Source organism: Columba livia, chromosome 1 (genome assembly GCF_036013475.1).
Source record: "Columba livia isolate bColLiv1 breed racing homer chromosome 1, bColLiv1.pat.W.v2, whole genome shotgun sequence".
Taxonomy (NCBI): domain Eukaryota; kingdom Metazoa; phylum Chordata; class Aves; order Columbiformes; family Columbidae; genus Columba; species Columba livia.
Window position 1 is genome coordinate 161,635,518 of NC_088602.1, and position 14,392 is coordinate 161,649,909.

The following is a 14,392-nucleotide window of genomic DNA, read 5'->3' on the forward strand; positions in this document are numbered from 1 at the left end:
ATGTTACAAACAGAATATTAAGGTAGAAGGAAGTTGCTGAAAATTTTTAAAATAAATAAATGGATTTATTCATTTTATGAAAGACTAAAGATATGAAAGCTGATTCTTTTAAAATATTTTAAATATTCTTTAATTCCTAGCTTCATTTTAATTCTAATCTTTCTATTTCTTTCACATCTGGCTTCCTAAAAATTAACAACAGGAGACAATTGGTTGTCAAAATTTCAGCCTCTCGTATGAAAATTTCAAGTCTACAGGAGACTGTTTTCCCTAAAAACCTCAAAACCACTCTCATAAAACCAGGTCTAATGGTCTGTATATTCAGTTAAAGAAAATCTGTCATAGACTATAAGCGTAAAGTTAAACGAGGAATTTTAAAACAATTTTAAATTGGAAACTATTTATTTTAAATTGTTTGCCTTTAACTGTCCTAATGATAGCCTGCTATAAAGTTTAAAGATGTAATTTTCATATTTTTTAATGGACATTAAATGCAGTACCTATAATTTTTACATTTTTACTGTGGATCTCACCATTTCACAGAATTGTAATAAAGAGAATAGTAAATATATGGAAATTGCAAAGCAAGAACACTTTATGAGATCTGAAAAAAAAATACCTACACTGCTGAAGTGTTTGTTACTTTCTTCAGCCTCTGATACCTTGCTGCTTTTAAAAATGTGTCTCCAAATCCCTTAGACAGTTTTTAACATTTAATTCTCCATTTTTCTGTTTCACATCACAATTCCATCTTTTAAGAAATAAAAAATATGTAAAGCAATCCCAGCACTAACAGAAAAATAAACAAAATTATCCTCCTAAAAGCCTTCAGAAACCCCTCTTCCTGTACTTCAGAGCAATCACAGTGGTTTATATCCTTTCTGTAATCACTTTCTCATATTTTCATATTAGTAAAGTGGAGTTGTACCACAGATTCAATCTTGATTTTGAAAATCTTTGCAATATCCTGATATCCCATTCAAATTAATATAATTGGAATAATAGCTAGTATTCCCAATATAATAATATAAATTAATTCTTTATGATATAGCATATCTCAAATCAGTTTTCCTGCTCAGCTTTGAATATGGCTTTTAGGAATTCCTTTATCTGACCACAAAAAGAAAAAAAGAAAGAACATATTACAGAAGTCAAATTATAGGCTATAGATCAAAGATGTCAATGGACACATATGTTTTTGAAATAGCTGTTCTATGAAATTAAGACACAGTATGTTATGTTTACTGGAAGCATATGTTTACGTTTTCTTCCAGCACTGAAATAAAACTTTGGAAGATTCAGATAACAGCCCTTTCTTTATGTCATGTTTTTTCCTTGCCTGTTCACTCAGAAAATTTGGCTGCTTGAAACAATGTATGTGTAAGAGAGGCTTTGTGGCTGACTGCCACAAATTTTTTTACTTTATCATAATATTAGCATGGGCAAAATTAATGGTCTTTTATTTCAAGCTCCAAGACAAACAGCCTTGTAATGGCAAGTATTTGAATAAAAAAGATGATAGATTACACTTCTGTTGTAATTCTTTGAAGGTAATCGAAAAGTTATTTGGAAAACAACCACAGATTTTGACAACTGCCTGCAACCAATTACTCCTACAATGTCACAAACTTCTATTTGACGGAAAATTATTCAGTAAAAGATGCTTCACTGATAAATTTTTGATTTCTCTATATGTTTTAGTCTACTTAATGTAAGTTTGACTGTGCCTTGAAATATAAGATATTCCATATCTATTTGGTAACAAAATAGGTATTGTTAGTCACACAGTGAAACATTTAACCAACTTTTCTTCTTTACTTTATTCCTTTGTGTTTTATTCAGAGGTTATCTTCTTTTAACAGGGGTAACAGAAGGATATATGACTAACTTTGGTTCTCACTGCTTACAGCCTGGTGTTATTTTAAAGCTAAATGGACAGCCGTTTGTTTTATTATGCTGCGCTATGAGTTACAGCTGTCAGATAGTTGCTGAATACTTGATTTATCCACTTGTTTTAAGGGCATTAACTCCAGCATCAGGATAAAAGTTAGCTGATGCTAGTAACATCTTAAATCACTGTCATTAACACAAACTTGATAAGATGCTTATACGAAATACAAAGCTCATCAGGCTTACAAGGTACAAGTCTGTCTATTCTTTTTCTTCTAGCATATAATTCATACTAATAATACATTGACAGTTTTTTTGAATCCTAAATACTTTTAATTTATATGGAACCTGGTTGCTGCATTTTTCTGAACTCACCTTTGCGATTTTTTTTTTTTTTTTTCTAATTTATCTTTTGTCTTTCTTATTCTTGAGATTTATCTTATGTTACACTTTTCAAAAATGTAGGCAGAACTTTGAGCTAGTTTCTAGATTCCTATTTTAGAGCTGGGGGAGATAACAGGTGCTTTGAAAGGGATGTATCTGAGTCACTGAAAACTGTCTAGATAAATATGACTGTGGACATATGGGTGACAGATGCCTCTGTGGGAGGCCATAGGAAACTATGTCAGGTATCCAAGGTTATCTCAAATGGCATTAGACAAATATCTGGGATGAAAGATTTTAGTCCAGCCTCCCTAGTTTAATGGTTATGGAACACCAAGACAATTCTGCAGTCTTCCCATGGTTCTGTCTCCAGTTAAATATTATCTTTAAAACAAAACAAAACAGAACATCCAACCAACCAAAAAACAACAAAGCAAAACCAAATTATACTTCTTTATTTTGCATAGCGGAGTTCAGGAGGGACTAAAAGTTAGGTCTGAATTCTGTCAAAGAGGGGAGAGAACAAAAATTAAGAAAACCATTTTTTGAACAAGTGCTCTAAACCACAGGAATGGATGACAATGAAGTGAAAAGAGAGGAGACAGCTTTCTGTAATATTTTGTTCACATCTTGTAAAGACCCTGGTCCTAAAGATGTTCTACAAAACTGAGGATACAGCAGCAGTTTGCCAGGAAGCATAACAGTTTGCCAGGTAGAATCTCAGGTGTGATTTCAGGATGTTTTTAGGTAGGTAGGTAAATAAATGGATAGATAGATGCCTGCTTGTGTATCTGGATGCTTAATGGATAGATAGATAGATAGATAGATAGATAGATAGATAGATAGATAGATAGATAGATACTTGCCTGTGTATCTAGCTGGGGTTTTTTGCAAGCAAAAACCACTTGTCTTGCCTGTCTCTGAGTACGACAGCTGCCAGTCAGCTCCAAAATTATTATATTGAAGGGAATTCTGAGCCCATGTGAAAAATCCTTCTTCTTTTTTTTTTTTTTTTTTTTTAATATATATTTTACAGCCCTTTTTATAGTGAGTTTGGTTTGGTTAATGTTAGAAGTAAAGAATGAACTAAATCTCAAGTTAGTGGAGAGAACATGTTCTGTCTTATTTAGCCTCATGCAACCACCATAACTACATAGCAAGCTAGTAATTAGTCTCAATAATGCATGTGTTCAGATATTACTTCAGGATAGCTTCATGTATTATACCATTACACATAAATATGTGGATCTAAATGTCTAGGAATTAGAAAATGAATATATTTCCAAAATGTATTAGCAACCAACGACAACCGTGTCCTGGTTGTCTTGGACATGTTTTCTTTTTCTGCTTGGACACATTGCCTGACAACTCTTCTTTTCCTTCCCCACCAGGAATTCAGACTTCTGGTCAGGTTTTTTAAATGTCAGGACATGGCAGCAGAAGCAGAAGGAGCAGCTTGCTGGCCTGTAGCCATTTCATGATCCCAGATCATCTCCATAGCTCATGTGCTCTATCTGTCACATCAGAAATAATTGTTCATCTGCTGTAGGGTAAGTGAAAATACACGTGAGGCCTGACAGTAAAACCCAATATCCTCTGAATGTATTATAGTGAGTCAGCAGTCTTTTTGAATTGTTCTGGGTGTGTTGGATTATTATGAATGTATAATACTACACAATGAGTGAGCTCATGTTTCTATTCAAAGACAGAAATAATGGCACCTTAAAAATGTTGGCTCTTCTAGACTAATACTTTGTACACATGTAGATATGTATGTGTATACATGCGGATCACATGTAAAGCATATGACCTCTGTTGTCCTTTAGTCCAGTTTCATGGAGCTATATTCCAGATTGTTACACAGGAACTTTGATTTATTGAGATTTCAGTTATTGGAAGTCTGTTGATTGTTTTATGGGTTACCTAGCCAAACTTGGGAGTACATTCAGTTTACTAGCCCTGAACAGCAAGTTGCAGCCATGGTGTCTGGGAATGAAACTGCTGTTCCATATTTCCTTGAAAACATGAATGCAAGAAAGAAGAAATAACAAAGATCTCTTTTAAAATGTATTGTATAGATAGATGACTTCTCAACAGACTGAAATCCCATTTAGTTTCTGCTGTTTTCCTCTCTTCCATTTAAATTATGGCCAAAGGCTTTAGACTTTGTTCAGTTTAAAGTGTCATCTTCAGTTTGTGGATTTCTGCAGGGTACTTCCTTTGACATAATAATATTTATATTTTTGAAATATTTTCAATAGAAGCCATTTTTTTCAAGGATTTTTTTAGCCAGCTGTGATTTAATTTAGATTAGATTTTATTTTGGTACAAATAGTTGTTTACCTACTATTAGTCATCTGTGTGACTATAACTACAAATCCAGAAAACATTTGTATAACCTTGAAAAGGAATGTACGTTTATAAAATAACCATACACAAAAATATTTGAAGTATCATACTTTTGATAATTGTTTTAGGTATTATAGGATATATTTCTCCTCAAGCCTAAGCATGTTACTTTTATGAGTTTTTTTAACTGAATAAATGGGAATTATAGGGTTAAACAAGATGAAACATGTCACGAAAGTGGTTTAAGTCCTTTCTGAAAGATGTCTTCTATTAATACAAGACATGTTCTAAAAATATGAGAGTAAATTCCACCTGATTTATACTTAGGTAATTACTATAGACAGAATGGACCCTTATTTTCTACTTTTTTTTTTTTTTTTTTTTTGGTCATTTGAGACTAGAACATTTGGCTCAAATAAGTGTTTAATAAGTCTTGAGAAGAAAATGTGAAAAATTGTCAACTGAATCTTACCTTTATGTATTTTTCAGTTAATTTCAAGCAGATTTCCAATTATGTCTAGTAGCAGCACTCTAGTCATATATTTTGTCTGATCTTCCCCTCTAGCTGGATGAGAGTGAGGAATGTGAATTTATAAATAAAGGTCTGTATTACAGTTTATCCTGAAAGGTAAGCAGTCTAAAAATGTGTTTTAAGCACACATAAAACAGCCCCCAGGAACCAAAATTAATATTAACTGAAGCATGGATCTATGGATTCAGCAGACTTCCTCAGAGTGTGTTTACTTATATGGGTGCAGTTATCCAGCCCCTGTGTGTGATTTCTGAGCTGACTGGATTTGCATCTACGAGGTCCTTAGGCATGACTTTCAAAAAGACATATGATCCTGGTTTAAACAACTATATGGCATCCAGAAATGTTTTGGGTTTTCACCAGGCTGCTTAGAGGAAGCAAGAACAGCCCGAGTCTTCCTGCATAAATATGAACATGGAGGAGCAAATTCATTCAAAAGGCTACTTTGGACTTTCATCTTCTATGTAGGATTCATTCTTTACTTTGTCAACTTCTTTCAGTATCTCATCAGTGTAACCAGACAGTCAAACCTTGGAACCTGTGTGCAGTTCTGGGTCCCATGGTTTAAGAAGGGTGTGAAGGTCTCTTCAAATATCCAGAGGAGGGCAGCAAAGCTGTTGATAGGGCTGGAAGGAATGTTCTCTGAGGAGCGTCTGAAGACTTTGGGTTTGTCTCGTTTGGAGAAAAGGAGGCTGGGGGACGACCTCATTGCTCTCTACAGCTTCCTGAGGAGTCAAAGTGGGGAGGGAGATGCTGATCCCTTCTCCCTGACACATAGTGATAGGATACATGGAAATGGTTCAAATCTGGGCCAGGAGAAGTTCAGACTGGACATTAGGAAACATCTCTTCACTGAGAGGGCAGTCAAACACTGGAACAGACATCCTAGAGAGCTGTGTGAGACCCCAAACCTGTCAGTATTTAAGAGTCATTTGAACAATGACCTTAATGATCGGCTTTAACTTGGTCAGCCCTGATTTGGTCAAGCAGTAGGACTAGATGATCATTGTAGGTCCCTTCCAACTGAAATAGTCTATTATTTTATTCTATTCTATTTTATTTTATTCTATTCTATTCTATTCTACTCTATTCTATTCTATTCTATTCTATGCTTTTCTAAATTGACATACTAGGATTATGGCAGAGTTTTTGCCTTCTCTTTATCAGTTACTTTTCCTTCATAAAATGAACAGTCTATACAAACAATGCAAAAGAGGTTAGTTTAAAGTCATGTCCTCCACAAGCTCCAACTGTAACTACAGATACAATTTTTATAAGCCATTTCCACTTGACTTTTTACAAACTGGACCATTCTGCTCTGACTCTTTGTTTGCCTTTTTCCTCCTGTACAAAGCAAAAAGATTGTTTTAATTCAAATTAAAATCTCTCTGATAGATGAGCGTTAATGTTTGTTAAAGGGATATTGCTGTAAAAGTGGTACTCCACTCTGTAACTGTCAATAAGAGATGGGCAAACTTTTTCTTTTTTTTTCCCCCCCACAGGGTCTGTGGCATATTTCTTCTTATTTCAAGCTTGTTTCTTATACAAATATATAATTGCAAGATCAATTTTAATTGAAACTCCGTAGTTTCTTTTTTGTGTAATAATCTGAAGTCTTAGTTCAGTGGGACTTAACCAAAACCAGGAATTTCAAAGATGGGAATCAATTCCATATTAGATATCAAAATTTAGATGACTATGTGGATTATATCCCCATGTATGATCCTAGTATCCTTTAGGATGCCCTAAAATAGTTGAGATATCTGCATGGACCTGATAGGTAGGACATAGGCCTTATGAGAAATCTGAGTTCTTTGGAAGAGACACTGTCTCAAATTTCAGTATGTTGTGGGCAATTGATGGAAATCATCAGTCAATACCAGTAGCAACTTGAAAAGTTACACATCTGAGCAGACATGAGGTTTCTAATCCATGGCGAGCAGTATCACTGCACTTGACTGCCTGTGTTTATTAGATTCCCATTGGTTCTACCAGAAGTTTGGATACTTGAGCACCTCCTAATAGACAGCCTCCCTTAGCCATTAGTTTTAAGTATCTTGACCAGGAGATTAATTTCATTAGAGGGTTCAGCTTTCTAAAGTGGATGCTTAGTGTGTTTTCTTCAGTGATGACCTCCCAAAGCGTAGGAGCATCATAAATCTTGATTCATATTTTTCTCCCCCATTTTCCAGACCTCAGAGACCCAGGAACAACTTAGACAGGACTAGATGTCTATGTTTAGGTTACTGAATCATGCCTCAGGCATCTATAGTCTCAATCATTAGTGAAAAGTTTTGCTTTATAAAGAATCTGCTGAACGTGACACCAGAAGAATGCTGTTTGTGTGATTTCCATGAAAAACCGTAGCTCAGACCTTCTCCACTTCTTACTGATGTCTCAACATCTCAGCAGCGGTGGAGCTAATAACGTCTTACACAGATATGTTCATGCATCTTGTTGTTCACCAACGGCTATGTTGTGATACTTTAGTTTATTTTTATATTACAGGAGATATTCAGGTGGTTTCCAGAGCAGCTTATCTTTCAAGATCAAACAAAAACAGGTGCATCATCCTGGTAAAGATCAGACTGAGCTGATTCAGAAAGATGGTGAACTTCTCAGCAAAATCAAGGTTGTTTGTTTTGTTTTGTTTTGTTTTCTATTAGCAATGCAAACTCCTCGTAAGTGAGATTTGCATAGATTGAGGCTTCAGTACAAACTTTTTCCACAGTACCATCAAAACTTGCTTAGTAAGAAACAGAACAGTGTCAATCACTCAGTTGTGGAGGGGAAAGGAGATGGATGTACTTACTTCAGAATGGGAATGTTTAGGGTTTTTTTTTTCTTGTTTTTTATGGATTTAATAGATTATTAATTTTCTCCCTGATTCAGATCCTCCCTGTATTTTTCTTTGTTCATACACCTGTGCATATCCGCCTGTGCAAGAAAGACATGCACATTTCAAAAGCAAAGTGGAAATGAAGGGATGGACTGCATAGAGAGTGAGCATGAATTACCCAGTGTGTGGGCAGACAATGAGACAACAGCAGGTTAGAGCCAACAATTTTAAGAGTACCTTATGGACTTAATTACTGAAGTTCAAAAAGTCTTCAAAAGCCAATTAGAACTGCTATTTGTAATAGCTAAAGCAATTAATATGGAAATATAGCAAGAATGAGACATTTAGTTTGAGAACCCGGAGGAATTCTTTGTTACAGGTTTTTCAAATCACTTTCAGAAATTTGGAAAGAAAATTGAACAGGGATTTCCTGCTGTTGTGTAAGATAAACAGAACATTTTTCTGCATGGGTAACACATTGTAGTTGCAGCACTCCGTAGTAAAATCTCATATCTGAGTGAAACAAAAAGTTACAGGATAGGTATAACCAAAGACTATTAACATCAGTCATTACCTAAACAACACATTTGAGAATCATTTACACTGGGAGATGATTATTGTCTTTTAATAACTTTATTAAGGCACTATCAGACAGACAAGGGCTTTTAAAGTGGGAAAAATATCACGGAACCTTTAATTTCATCTATTTGGAAACTAGACTTACTAGAGGTAATGAAGATGTGTTTTTGCTGTATCTAAACAGTAATACAAAGTGTTTATTGCTTCATCTACAGCAAGACTGTTTTTTAAAAAGTCTGATAAATAATCTGATTATTGTCTTTGTAACCTCAAATATATTCCAGACCTGATATCTGTCACACTAGTGGGTACTGTGGCAGCAGAAATAGAATATCATTAACAGAAATGCTTGTACATTAATTTCAGAAAAGGCCAGAGGTCTCCCCATAGTTATTTCTGCCTCTTTTTTGAGATTAAAGTTAAATACATTCTTCAAAGAACTCTGTGAAAGACCCTCCAGCACTCTAATACAAAATGAAGACATAGGGCATGTCACAGTACGGATTTTTTCAGCGAATCTCTTTCAGTGAATTTATTGGATGTGCTGTCCAAACAAGATATCTCAATCTCTGCCTGATCTATGGAAGCAAAGGCAAACTGTAATTTCCACAATAGTTAGCTAGTATTTTCCAGTATGGTCCATATGTTTAATGAGGTCTACATGAGATTACAATGGCACGTGTATTACTGTTGGATTACTTACTATTGGATTACTTACAAGAAAACATGAAAAGGCATTAAGAAGTCCATCCTTCCTGACAATATCCAAGATATCATCCACAGTTAACTGGATTCAGTGCATACCTTGTATTTCTGTCAACTTGAATGTGTTTTGGCAAATATCCTTCATTTACCTAACTTAGCACAATACCTTTCGATAAAAATGGTCCACGTCACAGTAACTTTTTTCTGTACTTGTCATGCTACTTGAAAAACCCCCTCTTTTAAGATTTCTGTACGTTCCTAGTTGTGGGAACATAGTTTATACTTTACATATTGGGTCTGTATGAAAAGCTATTTGTCTTTGAATGACCTAGGGGTAGCCAGAGATAAGCACCAAAACAGAACTTTTGTAACAGGAAAGATCACCTCTTTTCAGCACTGAAAGGCATATATGAAATTCGTCTGGGGAAAAAAAAAAAAATTATATACATATATATATATATATTTTCCATAAATACAGACACATACATGTTTGCCTGGTGTCTGAGAATGCTTGAGAGCTCACAAATAAAATGTGGATCTAAAAACTAATTTCCATGGAAACTATTTCTGTTTCAAATGCAGGCAAATCCTATATCTAATCTTTCCCTCATTTTTCGGCATATGGCCTATGTTCTGTTTATTATTTTTGTGAGAAAAAGTGTTTTGAGGCAGATCCTGAGCTAGCCCATACTGCCATTAGGGTTTATATCAGTTGAAGATTTCAGCCATTTTTCTGTGTTCTTACTCTGTTTCACCGATTACTTTAGCAATATTTCTTTGTATTTCACTGACCACAGTTGTTTAACCATCACCGTTCAAAGCATGCAGATGATAATAAGAAGCTCCCCAAATAATAGTAGTAGTGATGGTAATAATAATTCTCTTGGTTTCCCTATTTGTTGATGTGTCCAGTTCAGTGTTCTCAGTTTTGATGTGGAACTTCATGACAACTTTATTAGAACTGTTCCTGCAGATGGAACAATCAGGTACTAAGTGGGCCAAAAGTACTGACAGTCTCTTACTAAAGGTGCACATGTGGGTTGAGAAATCCTTGCCACACTGCACTATTTTTCCAGCCTGTGCTAAATACAAACATTGGAAGTTCCAGCATAAATCACATTCTGCCAGAGATACTATTTTAATGGAAGATGTGCATTCTAATGCCCTGAACCTGAAGAAGGAAACCCACTGCGAGAGAAAATACCTAATGACTGGATTACTAGATAAAAATTAAGAATACTGAATTTCATTTGAAAGTTTCCTGGGAAGAGAAAGAACTGATTCCCTTTACAGTTGTTAAAAGAAACTGAAAACAGTTCTGTAGTTTCTTTGCTATATGGAGGGAAGCTTAAAATTAGATGCAGATATATTTTGTATTCTGCTCTTAGCATTTTTGTTAGTTTCACTGTGATGTTCACCCAGCATACTGGTACTAATGTATACCATCCATTTTGAATGCCTAACTCTACTTACCATGTAAGTAGGTTAGTTGTCTTCCTCGGGGTTATGAGTTCCTCCAACTGCCTGTGTGCCATGGTCAATCTGTTTTCAATATGAATCCCCTGTTTACTTCTCTAATATTGATGGGAACAGGAACAAGACTTCAGGAAATTCAAAAATACAGTGATTTCTGACAGTGAAATATGGTCTTTTCTCAGCTTTTCTATGCTGCCTCTGTACCAGGCTTCAGTGGTCCTAACATATCTGCTGTGACTATAAACCAGACACTGAAGAGACTCAGTTTAAAAATAAATCTCAGGAAAAGGTTATTTTTTAGTAGGATTATTGTATTTGAACTCAAGTTCCATGAACTGCTATAGTGGTGTTAAAGTGATGGCAAGCTGTGGTTCAGAGTAAGAATGGAGAACCAAGGAGAAAGAAAGATGTGGGAACTTTTCACCTGGTTTTGCAGACAAAGTCAGTATTTGACAGAACTTTGGCACCAATCTCTCTTTCCCTGCATTGGATTGATGCTATAGAAAAATCTCCATATAAAATAAATTTAATCTCTGATACTAGCGATGATTTAATCTCTTCACTAACCATGATTTAACATACATTTACAGAAGATGCTTCTGTCATTGAATCCCCTAATTGTACTGTGGTTCACAAAGTCCTGTTCCTATTAAGAAGAACTGGTACTTCTGTTACAAACATTTCAGATCTATGTTGAAGCTTTTGTTAGCTCTGAGGATTTACTTGATTCAGCTGGTAGCATGTGGAAATAAAGGACTGAGCAGTAATGGACATTTGGGATTGCTCTTCCAATGTCTTTTATAAACATGAAATCTTGTCATTCTGGCTAAATTCCAGGGGATGGTTAGTTAGTTTGCAAATCTTAAACATAGCTTTAAAAAAAAAAAAAAAAACATAACGGAAAATCTCATTATATTGTTCTACACTATTGCAGCAAATAGTTGTCTGAAATCATTGCATGCACATAGTTAAACACGAAAAATAAGCTAACAAGGTTTTTAAAACTCTGCATGTTCTGAAACTGTTACATCTAAAGGAGCATCAATAACAGTCTGTAGAATCCAAACAGGATACGTATCCTCTTGATATAGATTTCAAATGCACGTTTTGACAGGGGAAAGTCTGGCTGCAGATTAAGGGAATTACTGCACTGTAGTCCTACCTTATGTAGTTCTCAGTATAAGAACATCTGGAGCATCCCATCTCATATTCTATCATTATACAGTTTGTTTGACTCATGTTTGGCTCAGCATTAATTCCTGACACTTCTGGTCTTCCTTGTGCAACACAGTATGCTGTCAGAGTATGGTAAGAGCTTACAACAGAAGTTGCACCTGGGGTTTGAAGGAATCTTAATAGTAGGTATCGTAATATAGGTTTATATTTATAAGCTGTAACTCAATCTACTGTTTCTTGATGAGAGCAACTAGAATATGCCAGAAAAACTTTATTGAAAGAATGGAAACAGCTTAAACTGATTGTTTTCCAGAAAAAAAATATCACATTACAGATTTTCCCACCATATTTTCATAATCTTAATTGCCAAATTAACCTTGTCTCCTTTGAACCATATTTAATACTCTGTCTCAAGGCCATGATCTTCACTGATGAGATGGCAGAGCAGGTTATTCATAACGCCTCCAGCAGAAGTATATGGCCAAAAAGTCACTTTGGAAACACAAAGATATTTTCACGTTTTGAAGCCAATACAAAACCCCTTTTACTTCCTGTACACCTCACAGTAAATGGCATTCAGAAGAAAGAAGTTTCTACCTGTATTTACAAAAAAATATGAAAATTGGAAGTCTAGCCAAGCTGTCAAAACACATATAAAGCAGAATATTCCAGTTTTTATGAAATTCATTGCACTAATTTACAGCAATCTTCTGTTATAATGTTAAAACAGGAATTCCTTATTTTGTGAATAGTCTCAGAACCGTGAAAATGCATTATTCTTCAAAACTCTACCTGTGTAAAAATTATAACATTTGTTGGAAGTCCAGCAAAGAAGATAATTTCTACACCATCTATTAATATTTTCTATAAAATAATCCCACTTATAGCAAATGAGTTCCTCTTGTCTCAGTTTTGTTGAATTTTGCATATTTAATTACTCATAATTTTAATAGATAGTATCCTGATCATAGCTTTATAAGAAGCATGGAAAAACTTGAGACAAGTGTTTTTTTCAACAGTGTTGAGAACATTTATAAATTATATAACACTTCTGGTAAAGAGTATCTTTCCTAAAGATTAAAAATATCTGTTTCATTAATTGCCTTCTGGAATGGAAGAAAACATTAACTGTGAATATAAAGAATTATTACACATGAAGGAAAGCTCTAGTAAGGTATTCTGCAGTCTCCAAGCCACAAAATAAATCTATATGAACTGTGATTAAGTAATTTATCAATGCAATAAACTCCTAATCCACAATCTTTAAATTAGCATACATGTGATTAAAAAACCCAAACCAAACCAAAACAATAGAGCCAAAGCATGTGGACTGCAGCAGATGCTTCCTTTTATGTTGTTTCTGTGACTTAGTGACCACTACTTCATATTTTGAAATAAATCAATTGCCCTCTTTCAGAGGGCACTTAAATGAATTTGGAGTATATGAAATGAGAAGATGGATTATTCTCTAACCCTCATGAGCAATCAGCTTAAGCCCTGAAGCCTGAAATGTGATTACTCACATCATTGTCTAAGCTTGCATAGCAACAAATTTTAATAACGATTGTAAAGCTATCCAGTCATTCGTTAAATTTAGCCACCTAGATGACCTCCTGTGGAAAGTTTTCTTCACGTGTTGATTATACTCTGGGTTAGGAATGTTCTCTTTTTTTTCATATTAAATTTACAGCTGTTTAATTTTATCACGTCCCCTTCCTTTCTATGATGCACTCAATTTTTCTCTCATTAAAGTTAATGGAAGATTTGCCTTTGAGAGTACTATTTATAAGGATTATGCTTTTATTTCCAGCTGCTTACTCTGAAATCACATATAAAGCTGTCTAATACATAGGAAGCTGATTTCTCTGAGCTTAATTCACGGACTATTGAAATGATTGATTTCAGTGGGAGCTGGATTATATCCTTTTTCAGGGAATATTCAAGAAAGTTTCACATAAACATACTTATCTTTGTCCTATCTTAGCTAAGAAGACATACTAGAGAGTTATGAATTTAAAACTAACTGAAGAACAGCAGCTTCAAAATTCAAATACTCAGATGCATCAAAAATGTGGCTTTCTCTTTTCTGAAAACAGTCAAAAACAAAAAAAAAGAGAGAAATGTTATTGAATCAATTCATGGATGTGAAAGAGGTAAAAATATCAAAGATAGTTGTGAGGTCCTTTGATGTCTGAGTTCTCTGCTTCACAGAACAAATTGTAATATTTTATCCTGGTTAGTATGCTCAGTAACTTCCATCATATTTCTGTCCTTTCTTGAAGAAAAGGAAATAGTCAGATCCTGTTAGTCACCAAACTAAAACCAAATTGAGCATAAGTGAGTGACGCCACAGTGAACCAGAGAGTGAATGACAACACACAGTTAACACAGTCAGATACTTTTTATTTCTCTCTTAATGAACAATATTTATTTCAGGGACATGGAAAATAAAATTAGCATTC